Genomic DNA, 15,594 nt, shown 5'->3' on the forward strand with positions numbered 1-15,594 from the left:
AATTCCTGATGCAAATGTTGAACAGAGTCTTAGCTGATGTTGTTAGGCTGCCTAGTAGTTTTATGTCTCTTGACAATTATCATGTGTCTGTTTCTTGTCTCTAGTTTTACTCCTACATCCCTTTCTTTTTGGAGTAGTTCAAGAACCATATCACTGACCACTTAGAATGCAAGATAGTCGTAAATCACACTTAAAGAAGGAAAGTTCCCCTCTTCCTGGAAACAGATGTTTTGCTCTTTTATTTGGCCTTGTCCAGGAAGTTGACTTTTACAAAAAAGGAGCACTGATGTCCAGAAATGCCAATACACAAAACCACTTTTTTTCAGTTTTCTAAATATTTCTGTAATGGATACCAACAACATTGCAGATTACACAAGATTTACCTTCACAAGTGTGTTTTTTTCTCTAAAAATATAGATTTTTCAGACATAAGGAACATGGTCAAGCACACTGAAACACAGAATAGAAGCAGACCTATTCTCCTGGCCAAACTAGTTGAATTCTAAGCTTTACTGAGTTCTCCAGCAGGAGAAAAAAAAAAGTCTGTTTTCTCAGGAACGGAGGGAGCCACAAATCTAGACATAAAAAGTACCAAAAGAAGAACAAACATTGGAACAGAAAACACTTCAAAAGGGAGAGTGAGCAGGAAGCTCTCCTCCCCATGACAGCTGAATGGTTTGAATTGAAAAACCCTGGTTTCAATAGAACATTTACAAAATAGAGATCCTCAGTTTAAGTTCCTCAGACAATCCCAATTTTGGCCCTGAATCCCAGTCTATAGGGACCAGTACTGTGGCAGACATTTCATCACCCACCAGTTCTGCTATGTACTGCAAGAGAATTTCACCCTTGAGGGTGAAGGAGAGATTAAAAATCCCTGTTCATTAAATTAGCTGCAAGTTGAAGTGCCAGATGTGGTGGATTTCTTTCTTTTTTTTTTTTTTTTTTTGTGATATTCTTTGTTTGCTTTTAATATCAACATTATCTTCCTAATAGTGTGCTAATTCTCCCAAGTGATATTTCCATTTAAGGACCCTGTTTGATAGTCATTAGTTTTCAGGGTTACAAAAGGCATTGAGTGATCATTATTATAGGTCATATATTTAAATATTTAAATTTAGATTTAACTCTGTAATATTTAGATGTTTTATCTACTTATGCCTGCATACATACACTGGCATTTTTTGAAATCCTGTTTTGTTTAAATAACAAATTTGTTTACATTTTCTAGTTTTTGTTAACTGTATTGTGATTATGTTCCCAAAAGCCTCTAAAGGGAAGTAGAATAGGTATGTATGTTTCTAAGTGCAGGCATATGAATTTTAGCATACAGGATAGCCAGTCTTGTCAATGATTGCATTATGCTTTTGGCAGGGTTGAACTGACTGGGCATTAAGAGAAAAGAAAAATAAGTAGAATGTTGTCTCATTTAGCATTAATTTATTGACATTAATTTGTTGATAACCAGAAATTATTATTACAAACAAGTTGGGAAATCAAAATTAACAAACAATTGTTGTCTTTGCTGGTCTGTTTGAACTTACAGCTTCATTATGTACACATAGACATCCTTTGAGTAAGGCCCTTGATATTTGCGCTCCAAGTGCCATGCCACAGGATTTTGGTTCTGCTCCCTGACTGGAAGAGCCAATCTCTATTTCTGCTCCACCCATAGTGAATTTTGGTTCCCTGTTTATTGGAACACATTTTGAGACAAAACCATGACTTATAAATCTGGAATCTGCTGTCTGAAAACATTCATAGGAACACAAGTTCTCTAAGATTATTCACAAATGTTACTGAACAATAAAAATTTCTGCACAGGCTGAAGCCACACCCAGCATCTAATTAGTTTGAAATGTTTTTTAACATTTTTTTACACTGTTTCACCACTTATAATCCAACACATTGTGTTTTTTCTCTCTTTTTGATGTACTTCCTTAATCCATGTGTTCTATTAAAATGGTTCGTCTAATGGCTTCTCCCTTTGAGCCATTTTGGGTTTTATTTTTTATTTCTGCCAAGTTTATGTATAAAAATAAATCACTGAGCTTGGCTAAAACAAATATAAGGAGGAGAAGAGGTGTGATTCTTAGACTCATAGGTTCACAGGATAATTCAGGTTGGAAGGGAATCACATGTATCTTTACTGGATAGTCACCTGGCTATATCGATTATTTCATATTCCATTAGCTAGCTTACATTCTGGAAGTCATATAACAAAAGATGCAAACATTTCCTGTACTTCATACAGGTAGCAGCCCACTACGACATTTCATGGATTATACCTCTGATATCACTGAGGATCATTTAAATTAAAATAAATGTAAATAAAATTAAAGTAATCACAAGATTTAAGAGCTTATTTAATCAACTTCTGAGAAGTATCAAGATGAGAGGAATTTTTTTCCTTTAAAAAAAATATTTAACATCGACAGTAAATAGAAAAAATAGCTTACGTTTTCTAGATTCTTTTCATTCAGATTGTAGATTTTAAAGTTGTCTACAAAATACATGATAAGTTTCGTATTTCGGTTTATTTTTAATGTTCCACCTCCTTGATGAGGAATATAGACAGTATTTAAGATAAATAATTCTCAAATCTTTAAAGAGTAATGCAAATATGTATAACAATGAAATACCCTTTGTCTCCTCAAGATGTCTTTCAACTCATTAATTTTCTGGGTGTCCATTTTAGTTTCAGAATACCTACTTTAAACAAGACATGCTTAGAGCTGAGTGCATCCTGAATTTTCCCATTGGCATAAAATATAAATTACAGCTATAGGCATAGGTGCTTGTTATTTTTAAGAAGTTGAGAATCATGTTTTAAAAACATCTTTTTCTTTATTAATTTGTTTTTAATTTCAGTCCCTCAAGAGAAGTTATGGTTTGTTTTTTTCTCCTGTGTTCACAGAATCACAGAATCACAGAATGTTAGGGATTGGAAGGGACCTCGAAAGATCATCTAGTCCAATCCCCCTGCCGGAGCAGGATTGCCTAGATCATATCACACAGGAACGCGTCCAGGCGGGTTTTGAATGTCTCCAGAGAAGGAGACTCCACAACCTCTCTGGGCAGCCTGTTCCAGTGTTCAGTCACCCTCACTGTAATGAAGTTTTTCCTCATAATTATGTGGAACCTCCTGTGTTCCAGCTTGCACCCGTTGCCCCTTGTCCTGTCAAGGGATGTCACTGAGAAGAGCCTGGCTCCATCCTCATGACACTTGCGCTTTACATGTTTATAAACATTAATGAGGTCACCCCTCAGTCTCCTCTTCTCCAAGCTAAAGAGACCCAGCTCCCTCATAAGGGAGATGTTCCACTCCCTTAATCATCTTTGTGGCTCTGCGCTGGACTCTCTCTAGCAGTTCCCTGTCCTTCTTGAACTGAGGGACCCAGAACTGGACACAATATTCCAGATGCGGCCTCACCAGGGCAGAATAGAGGGGGAGGAGAACCTCTCTTGACCTGCTGACCACACCCCTTCTAATACACCCCAGGATGCCATTGGCCTTCTTGGCCACAAGGGCACACTGCTGGCTCATGGTCATTCTGCTGTCCACTAGGACCCCCAGGTCCCTTTCCCCTACGCTGGTCTCCAACAGGTCTGTCCCCAACTTGTACTCATACATGGGGTTGTTCTTGCCCAGATGCAGGACTCTACACTTGCCCTTGTTATATTTCATTAAATTTCTCCCCACCCAACTCTCCAGCCTGTCTAGGTCTCTCTGAATGGCAGCACAGCCTTCTGGTGTGTCAGCCACTCCTCCCAGTTTTCAACTGCATGCTTCAATTAATTAATTTGACACTCCATTTCTCATGTATCTTTGATCAATGAATAAGCACATATTCAAATTCCAGTACTTGAGAGAAGGCTAGTAATAAGGACATGAATTCTGTATTTGGTTCTGGCTGGCTAAGCATCTAAGGGCGGATAAGAGCCAGATACTAAACAGAAGATCCTTAGAGGCATATTCAAAGCATAATCATACATTGTATACAGCATCTGCCATAACACAGTCCTTGCCTGAGTGTTTTTTATGTGCCACAAAAATAAAACTATTCAACAAGTTTCACTTCCATGCAGCCATAGAGCTGCATGGAAGCTCAGATGTGATGTCCAGGATATTGGACATGATGATGTTTGTTCACAGATGATAATCTAAGGTTATTGCCAGCTTCTCTGTTAGGGGAATAGGTGTGTTAGAAAGTTTTATTTCAAACCAGATGTCATGACTATTCATCTCAAGAACTTATATTACTCTGCCAAAAAGGAAGAAATGGAAATAGATTAATCAGTGATCACATGGATATTAGGCTTCCAAGTGATAGCCTCCGAGACCTGGAATTTACTTGTGAAACTTGCCTGCACTGTAATTTACCTCTCCTGAAATGGAAAGTGAGGGAACCACAGAATTGCTATGTTTTAGATGACAAACCGTGGAGTAAAGGAACACATATTTGAAGGATGATTATATTTAATGGGTGCATACCTGCCAACAACTTAAAGCCAAATTATGCATGACTAGGACTAAAAAGAGGGAGGAGATATGCACAAAATGTTCATGCAAGATATCTAATAGATTCTTGAGCTTCTTTTAACTCATTAAAGCACCTTTCTCCATATCCCCAATATCATTATAGATAATTTGACAGATTTTGTTAATAATTTTCAACAGCAAGAGAGCAGTACCTGCTTAAGGGGAAGGGAAAGACTTTCAGTCTGAATAGGGCACCATTCCACAAAACAAAAACATTGACACTGGAGAAACATGGATGCATCCATATTTACTTTATCCAAGCATTTTTGTCTGCAAAACTACCCTGAAAATTTCACAACCGATGGGCTTGGGGAGGATTGTGTCTAGGCATTTCTTGCTCCAGTTGGTCTGGAAGTACTGCCAGAAATATCATGGTCGTCTTGTGTTTCTGTTTCTACATTAAAACTGATCCAGGAATTACACCAGAAGAAGGAAAAAGATAGATAGCTCTGCGTGGAAAGGAAGCACATGACATGAAAATGCAGACTTGATCATTTTATTTAACATTCACATAAATGTTATCTTTGGAGGGAAGCCTAAATTATTATTAATCATCTTCCTCCTCCTTTTGGTCTAAATCACATCTTCAGGATTTAGTCATTATCTTTTGATAAAAGGTAAACAGGAAAGTTATTGTCTTATGTAAGAAATATGAGAGATCAGATGTGAAAGATAAATGAATATACAAGAGTCCAAGAAGTGTAAACTATGCTTTTTGAAATACGTAGAAGTCCTGTAAGCAATACTAGTATTAATAATACAAAATTTTTAAAGCAACAGTTTGTTTCTAAACAGTTTATGTGACTCGAGCCAAATTTATTCCTTGTGTATGTGTACTCGCACGGATTTGTTCCAGACTAGTAAAGCCAATGGTAGGAAAATTCCCACAGCAGACTCCTGATCAGGACCGTTAGTCGGTACAGTTTTGACCCTGTATGCTAACTGGTAGACTAGAGGCATGATCATTACTTTTTTCACAAAAAATTCTTCAAAGCAAATGTTCTGTGCTATCAATTCACAAATGCTAACCACATCACTCTGAAAAAAATTATAAAGTAGTTTTTTTAAAGGTATTGATGAATTACATATGTCACTGTATGGTGATATGCACATGGCAGGCCAGAAACTTTAACGACTTTCCAAATTAATTTAAAAAGAAATAACATGTATGTATTCCAAGAGGGAGGAGTTAATCACAGCATACAAAAACCACACACATAGAGTAAAAATACGCATATGGATCCTATTCACATGTCTATTTATCTGCATTCTTTTAAAGAGATGGTGTTATGGTTATAGTCTCTTCACAAATTTCCTGGGCCTGGTCCTCAGTTGTACTGACATCAGTGGTCCACTGACCCCTTAATGGACCTACTCTAATTTTGCAAAAGGTGAGGACAATAGCAGTTAGCATAACCATGACATGAGGCAAATGGATCATTGAGCAGACTTGTCAAATTCACTGTATACAAAAAATAAAGTGAAGTGAATCTGGATCTTCAGTGGGTGAATTCGTCCCCCTGAAGATAGTTACAAAACATTTATTTTACCTCTAAGCCAAAGAAAGGCTGTAATTACAAGAAGAGAATGAGAAAATACTAAAAATGTAACCAAGTTGCTGCTCTAGTGGAAGCAGAAGTAGAATTCCTTTAAAGTAATCTATAGGACTATAAAATACATGCCAATCATTACTGCCTATGACTAAAATAATGGGTGGCAGATGTGAAATATGTGAAGTTACAGCTGTAACTAACTTCCTCTTTGTATCAGAATAAGGAACTCTCATGTGAGAGAAAGGGGAGAAGAAAAGTGATCCAGCACTAGATGGGAAAAAAGGACTCTTTTCTCACTAATAGCAAGACTAACAGAGCTGCATGTAGACATAACGGAAAAACTCTTTTTGGTATAAGCAAAGACTGTCCTCCAGTGAAAAATTAAGTTAATAATTATTCATTGTTTGGGAGTTAAAGCAACTGATTTAGTCAAATGGATTGCTTTTAAAATAAGCCAGTAAAAACAAGCAATACCACATCAGCAAAAGTGTTTGCATAGTATGATTTTGAAGACACATATGGTGTAGGGCCAGGACTGCAAAGGGAACTGGGGGAAAACAAGGGGTCCAGTCACCACCTTGGGTACCCTGTTGGTAATGCAGATACTCAACATTCCCCTGCAATGACTGCCTGGCCTAGGAGATGATTAAGGCCTACAGGCTGCCACGTTGTCATCTGTCTTTGGGATGGTTAAGTATCTGATGCTGGGCATGTCGTAAATGCTCAGTAAATAGGCCTAAGCTCTACCAAGATTCACAAATGCATTTCTCCATCTTCCTTAACTGGGAGACCAGATTCAATGAACGTGATTAGACAGAGTGTTGTGAATGAAAATATGCCTGAGTTAGTCGTGGCTCTGTTCAGGGGAGAAGGGGTGGAAACATTGCTCTGTCCTTGTTGGGTGACAGCCGTCATAACAGGCTCATCCGTTCACTCCTCCTCTTCCTCTGAGCCCAGTGAACATCTATGTAATCCATGCTAACCACAAGTGATTCAGGAGGAGATGGGGAGAGTAATTGTTTTTACTCTTGCATTACTTTTTGGTGCCAGGATGCCTCCAGACAGAGAAGGAGGTACACATCTGGATCTCCCACATTCTCACCTCGAAGGTGTGGAATAAAAAAGCAGTGCTGTGGTCACCACTTGCATTCTTGTGAGTCTATGAGGAAGGACTGGGCAGGTACACAGACACCTGGACAAAATCTGGAGATGTGAATCCCAATCAGAAGATGATCTCTTCTCTGCTCTGCAGCATTGGGTATTGGCAAATAGCCCCAGGATCAGTGCTCTGGCTTTCTTCAGTGCCACCACTACCTTAGCACCACAATGCTGTACACAGGCCCTATGGTCCAACCACTTTTTGAAATATTTTAGGGCCCAAGAAGCCCTAAGAACCTTATCCTTGGCACCTACTCCAGAGCCATGAACTGCACTTGCTGTCCAGAACATAACAGTCTCCAAAACAGAAAGATTTAAGCTGTCCAAGTTCTTCCTCAGTCTCTTCCTCTTTCTCTGCTGGAGAAAAGAATTGAAGGCAGCTATGTACAGCCTAAAACTAGCATGGGGAGCATTTTCAGTGACATCAAATAGCTGCCTTGTTAGAGTTCACAGAAGGAGAATATTCACCTGAAAAGTAGCAATTTTTTCCATCTTCATATTATTCCCTAATGTAAGACAGTCCTCTGGGGTTGTGGAAAAATAAAATAGAAGATACAGATCTGAACAGCCTTAAAGTCCTTAGGTTGAAAATCTATGCAACTGTGAGGAATTGTACCTTGCTTTCAACTTCAGATAGTTTTTAACTGAAAGTACCACATTTAGTCCCTATCCATCAGCAACAAAACACTTTAACAAACAAAAATGTCTCAGGGAATGATAGGCATCCTTAACCTACATAAGGAGCCCACCATGCTGTGCAGGCACTCCTGCAAAGTGTAGATCTCATGACAGTGTAGATGCTTTAATAGGCAGGAATAGAATAATGGACCTCTTTGCTGGCCCATTAAATCCACTTCTTTAATAACAGCATCAAAAATAGAGTTAAAATCACTACAGTTTATATATTATATGAATAAAAATAATAATTTTTTCTAATTAGACCATTGGACAAAATTACATTTAAGTTGAATTTCATGGTTAACAGTGTTTGCATTTGGTCAAGGAAGACCCAAATCCATTGTAGAAATATTATCACTGGAACTCTGGTACATGTGAAGAAAAGAGCGTGGGTAAAAGCAGACAGGTATTGAAAAATGCGCTTTAACCTTTCCCTTATCTCTCACCCTTTAAACCCTGTTCTGTAAAGTTTGCTACACAGAGCAATTTAAGAACCTCAGTATAGGGTCTTTAGAAGTGCATAAAGAGACTTAGGTAATAGGGGCAGTAGCACAGTGGAATGTTTGTGAGGATTTAGGTTAATGCGCAGCATTATGCCTCTCCACTCTACACACTGCTCCCAGACTAAGCCTATTAATGCGGTGTATCTGGCTTCAAAAAAACAGGGACACATAGCATTCCATCAGCTTTTTTTCATTATGAAAAACAGCTGAAAGATTACATGTACATACATGAAAGCAGAAATGTCTTAATTTTTATGAAACTTTTGAAAGGTGAAATTTAAATCTCCTTTTCACAACTTCATTTTTGTGGGAAGAAAAAGAACTCTTTCTCTCTCAGTCTCTTTCCACCAGACTTTTTAATCCACTGGAAATCAGGTATGAGGGGAAAGTTTTTAAGTTTTTGTTCTAATACTGCAATGAAACCTTATCAGTATTTTGAAACTTTTATCAATAAACAATTTTCAAAATTAATTCTCTAATGTTTATTAAAGCTGTTAGGGATTGTTTGACTTTTGATTTTAATTCACTCTGCTCTGCTCTGCAAGAATGGAAGAACTGATGGATTTTCTTTCAGAATTCAGGAGGCCAGACTTTTCTCCTTTAAAATAAAAGCAAGAAATCCTAGCCTCTCTCATTCTTCCTCAGGTATGGCTTTGCATACGTAAATACTGACCAGTGCAAATGCTCGTATGTAAAAGTCCACATGCTATTATCCTCCATGCTTTACATAAGCACATCTCTGTTGAGTTACCAATTTACAACCCCAGTGAGAACAGAAAGGAGAGCTGAAAGGTACTGTTAGCAGCCCTTTGCTTTCCAAACTTTTCTGAAAAGGGTTATCTGACCAGATTCACTTCAACCAGCTAGACCCCAAAGCATTGCTCTTCCTTTTCAGTCAATACAGGAGTTTCTTCCCACCAGATCTTGGCTGGGCCAAATTACCCTCACTCATTTCCTCCTTGGGAGGGAGACAGCAGAAGGTGATTCAGTTCCTAACATCTGTGGTTCAATTAGGTACCTACACATGGATGAGATGAACCCAGACCTCAGCAAGTAATATGCTGGAGGCACACTACTCTAGCACAAGCCTGTAGTCATTAGATACTTAAAATCAAAACATCTAGAATTAACTTTAAGTTATGTACTAGCTTGGTTTAATTGGCAGCTTTTTTAAGATCCTAATTTAGCCTTTTTTATCTCTTTTTTTTAAAATCATTTTTCAGTGGAATAAACTCTTACTTAATATTCGTCTATGTAAGTTTCTTGTTAATGTCCGTGTGTACATAGTCTTGTTGGTATTTGCAGGGTTTTGCTTACTTGGTTTTGCTTTTGGTGAGAGGATGAGGAAGACAAGAGGAGGAGGGGACACCTAGTACCTAGTAGAATATACAATAGATCTGAAGACTTTAAAATTGTGAGCAATGGATGAGCAAAAGAGACTAAATTCTGAACATGTGTTAGGGATAGGACAACACCTTCCCATCTGCTCTTCCCTGTCCGTAACAAAGTAGAGATGTGCAATAAAGGAAACATCTGGATTAGAAAATAAAATTCCCAAATTAGATCACCACAAATCAGTAGTTAATGAAACACTAGGCTCTCCTCAGTGTTGGAATAAATTATTCATTTCCAGCTAAAATTGTGGGGTAATCTTTTCTCATCCAAATGGAATGTTTTGCAACAATTATTTGTTTTATTTGCATTTATTCCCTTTTTCTATCTAAACTTTTAGTTCATTTTGAATTAAATAGTAAATGCTAGTAAATGAATTTCACAGTGTGCTTCATTGAAGTTCACTTGAACAATTATAGATAATAAGATTTGATTTAAAAAATGGGAATTTAAAAAGTATGTGGGACTCAAATGTTAATGTTTATGCACCTGCACGTACCTCATAAATTCTGTATCATGGCGCTGTTCCTTAGCTGTCTCTGTCTGTTTAGGAGAGCTGCATCTACCATGAAAATCCCTGTTGCAGTCTACTCTTTATCACTTGGAAACTTTAAGAACCACAGTACACTGTCTTACATGAACAGGAATATTTCCAGTTTGGAAACAATGTACCAGACCAACTTTAATTGCCCCATTTGGTTCAAATGAGCACAGTTTTCCAAACAACTTGGTTAAACACAGATTACTCAAGCATCAGTGAGATAGAAAACAAATGAGTAACTGGCATGAAAGGCATAAATGGTGTAAAACCAAATAAAAAAAAAAAAAACCAAAAAAAACCAGCAATAGTTATTCTTAAATATTTGTCCCAGATTCTTCATATGAGATGTATATCTTGTTTGCTGATGATTGCTTAGCTTTTAATTACGCCTGACTAGAATAATCAGTGCTTTTAAAAAGTACCACACTAGTAAATTTCCCATTAGCAGCAGATGCTTTACTTCTGTGCTTTTTCATAGAACAGTAAACTGCTTTACCGTAGAAACATTGCCATAAAAGTTTTATTCTAATTTATACCTCACTGCACAGAAAGAACATATATTTGGATTACTTCAGTGAGTCGCTGAGGCCATACAAAAACTGTTCCATCACTCATGCCATCTAAAACAGCACATGCATCTCAGAAGGGTATTGAATCTCTCCATTTGTCTCTAAGGCAGGTAATCAGTGTTGATCTGGGACCCAGGCATTCACTTTCTGTCGCTCTGGACTAGCCAGTCAGTGAGTGACCAGATGAGACATTTAATGTCCAATGTTGTTCCTGATCAAGATCTCTGTTTACAAGAACAGTACTGAAAGGAAAATTGTAAGGGTGGTAATTGTAACAGCTGTCCTGGGAGTGCATACCTGCTGGAAACTTTGCTCTATTACAGGACTGGTCTATCGTCCCTGTAATTAAGAAGCAGTCACCTTCAAGACACTGAGGTAAGGTCTCTTTTTTGCCCAAAAGCATTTAACCCCAGGTGCTATTGGGATGAAAGAGATGGTGTTGGCATCTGGAGAATTCCATATGTGAATTAATGAGTGGCAGAGTGGGTGGTTTTTTTTTTTTCTTTAAGATTTGGGGAAATACTTCTGTAGGTTAAGTTGCAGCTGCAATGTGAGGAGGCCTTATAAAAGTAGAGATCTGTTAATGAGCAAATTAATCAAGGAAAGTACAAAAGAAGAATGAAAACAACTTTTAAAAAAATCAGGAAGTATTATAAATATATCCCATAAAAACTGCTAAACTTAAAACTTTCTGTGTATAATGAGCCATTTTACATAAATAATATAAGAATTTATCATATGTTTAGGCTTTTAAGATTTCATATTTTGAAACCAAATACCCCACAACTAGGCAAATACTCTGCCTGTGCACCTGACTTGCATATAACAATTCAGTAAGCAGATACAAAAACACTAGTGTGTACACATAGGTTCCCATGCCTGTGCTCCCTTTGTGAGTCCTCTGGATATTTTGACTGCATAAAATTGAACTTATATTAGGCTTTTTGGAATAAATGAATTAGAGCTGAAACTGACTGTGATCTGTGGAATGAATTATCTAACTAAATAAATATGTCATTACTTTTCCATCATATAGTCACAATATTCATGCTTAATTACGTGTTTATATTGTGTTTTTGTAATAGATAATGTCTTGACGAGAATTAATATTCATTCCATTAATTACACAGTATCACAGAATCACAGAATGGTCTGGGTTGGAAGGGACCTCTGTGGATTATCTAGTCCAACCCCCTACTAAAGCAGGTTCCCCTAGAGCATGTTGCACAGGATCGCCTCCAGGCGGGTTTTGAATATCTCCAGAGAAGGAGACTCCACAACCTCCCTGGGCAGCCTGTTCCAGTACTCTACCACCCTCAAAGTAAAGAAGTTTTTGTAAGAAGTAATTCAATTTTCTTAACTCAGTTTTTTCTTTCTCCTGCCTTACAAGAGCAGACATCTTGTCAAGAGATTTTTACTAGACAAAGTGCTTTCATGAAAGAAATTCAGGCACAGGAAATGTTTGCTGGAGAAGGTGGCTGAAGGATGGTTCTTTTTTTATTTTTTTTTTTCTCTACAAACCACTTTTGCATATTCTCATGCTGCTGCACTTGGTGTTTCCAATCAAGATCAAGGGGTGTTTCCTACTGTTTTGGGTTTGTATTAATTATTCTGCACATCCGTTCCTCACAAACAGAGAGCACAGATGTGAATGCTTCTATGAAAGGCAAAAGTGGGGTGGTCCACAAGTATTTTAGATGTGTATTTGCTCTGCTCTCCGTAAGTAGACTACTTCAGGCTTCTCCATAACTATTCCTAAGCTAAAGGCAATAGGGATCAGGTTAAGACTGATTTTCTTCCACCCTCCTGGAACTATGACCTCTGAACTTTGCATTTTTTCTTAAAATGACAGCATTCTTCAGCAAGCAATAACACAGATTACTTTCACTGAACCATTATAAAATGACTTTCTAATCTCAGCCCTACAGTGAGCTGTGCTGTAGATGATAAAAGCCTTCTCATAATGTTACAATCAAGTCAAACTGACTTGGTACACAAAGGAAATGAACAGAAACATATGCCTTATGTAATGGTTTCACATATAATTAGTTTTTTATAGATTGGATTTCAGCCACAATTCCATCATTTTCTCCATTTTGTTGAATCCCTGTTGACATCTCAATAACTTTCTTCCATCACAGACAGACACTTTTACTCTGGCTGGCTGGTATAACAGTATTAATAGTTTTCACGGGAGCTGCTGGATAGAAAAACATGTGTACCGTTGACAATAAAAACAAATAAAAGGAAATTTTCTTCAAAACCAGAGATGTGTCAGAATCAATTTGTGCAGCATTGTATGAGCCAAATTCACCCAGACTGGAATGACTGCTCAGCAGCAGAGGGGAGAAGATGTCTTTCCTGGACCAGCAAGTGGCCCGGCAGTTACAGCACCCACCTGCAATGGGGGCAGCTGAGATTCAATTTCCCCTTCTGCTTGATCTATGCCAGCAACTTCAGTTTAACTGAGCTACAAGACACTGATTTCATGACCACAGAACAGGTTGGTATTTCTTAGGTAAATGGGTTTCTCCCCTCTTTTTCTTCTCCTGCTTTCCTCTTTTTCTCTCTCTCATCAATTTCAAGCCTTTTTTTTCATGATACAGATGAAGAAAGAAGGTGAACTCTCTTAACATTTTATCATGAAAAAAATCCAATTGTAAAGAGATCTGCTCATCATCTTTGAAAGTCTAAAGATATTCCTGCCAAGCAAATGACATGAAAATCTGAAGAAAAAGGACAGGCTGATCTGAAAAGCTCCTAATATTCAACCCATCTTTAATTTAATTTTTGTTAATTCCACCATACAGGCCTAAGTGAGTTTTAATGATTTAAGGCAGAAAAGCTGCTAAATAATCAAGTTCAAGGTTTTCTACACTGTGCCCCACTGATGGTTGAGACAGTACGAAACCATACCTGTTGACCTGGCCAGCAGAGGAGAGATATTGCTTCAGGTTCGGACAGAGCAGAGCTATGCCAGATGGCATGCACTTAAAGTGATTTGCTGGGACACAGCACCACATTAACACAAAAACATTTTGAGTAACTTAAATAGCTTAGGCACCCCATACAATGTTTTCCAATATGGAAGGGAGTCATGATCCTAGAGCCCTATGAATTTTGTTTTCAGTGAAAGAGAAATGAAGAAATGTTGACACGTAGAAAAGGTAATGTAACCTGACCCACAGAAAGAGGTGAAAGACAGAATCAGTCAACAACTCTACTGTTTCCATGTTATGAAATAAAATGCTATGAGCATTAGAAACAGACCACCTACCAAAATGGTGAATATTTACACATCAGCCAGACACTGCAGTCTGACTGCACTACAGTTTATGGGAGGAGCTACTCCTGTCATCTCCAAGTGCAATATTTCAACCAGCTTTCAGTATTTAAATAAGCTCAATGTGCAAAATTAATTTTAAAGTGGTTCACGACTTCACACCAGCACATTCTCAGAAATCTATTTTATTTTGGCGATATTGTTGCTTTTTGAAAGCATTGGACAGTATCAGTTTGGCACGATGAAGGGGATATTATTTTTGGTACAGCTCCTGTTACCGATAACAGGATGAGATGCACTATGCAGCCAAGGGATTAAGAAAATCAGTTCTGCTTACTTGAATACCAGGGGCTTGTTCAGGATTTTTCCTATTTTCAGTAACAAAAGAAGCCATGATGTTCTTTTTTAGACAAACACTTCACAGATTAGATTATAGCCCCAAACCTGCATTAAGAATGCTCACTCCCATAGAATAAAATATATCTCGGGCCTCCATGTCATGCGAGAACTGAGTAGCAAGAAAAATTCCAGTAAAGATCCTGGATTTTAACATGGTAAAGAGTGAACTGGTTATATATCATGCTCAGAGTGAGCAGTCAGGCTCCTCTTACTGCTTCCACACTCATTCCCTTTCCTGTCAGTTTTACCAGAGCCTACTTTGGAAAGAGCACAAAACATTTCTTTTCAGATGGCCTCTGCCACTGGATTCAGTCAGAACAAAGCCACTGTAATTTACAAAAGGAGAAGCAGCACTGGGGCCAAGCTTTTCTTGACAAGGACCTTCCCTGTATATCAGAGCTCACTCTCTGTATGTGCTTCAAAAGTGATCAGGAAAGCAAATAGTGTGATAGCATCTGAATACTGAGACCCGACCAGCCAACACCACTCTGCTGACAATCTCACTTCTAAAAATGAATTTCAGGAGTTACTTCCTTTTCTACTCTTGCTATGCAAACATCAAAACAGAGACTGTATGTTTGCTTTTTTCTTAGATGACTCAATTCTATTTTACCTGTGAATAAAATATAAAGAGCATAACTATAGCTGGAGAAATATTTTACTTTGTGTTCTGGAGTACATGCTCATTTCCTTTCAGTTACATGTAGAAATGTAAAACACATGTTGCGAAAGTCAGAATGGGTAACTGGGAGATCATTTCATACTTTTCAGTGAGTGGTGCTGACTGAATTGTGTTGTTTGTTTAACATACTACTTGAACTGATAATATTAACTGATTTATGAGCAACAAAACCATCACAGTATTCCCCTGAATATGAAAAGTATACAACAATTTATTCTTTTTTTCCCATTGATAATCTCTGAGATGACCCAAAGCAGCAAATCTGTAAGCATAAAGTCCTATCATTAAAAAAC

The sequence above is a fragment of the Nyctibius grandis genome, chromosome 2, assembly GCF_013368605.1.
Source record: "Nyctibius grandis isolate bNycGra1 chromosome 2, bNycGra1.pri, whole genome shotgun sequence".
NCBI lineage: Eukaryota > Metazoa > Chordata > Aves > Nyctibiiformes > Nyctibiidae > Nyctibius > Nyctibius grandis.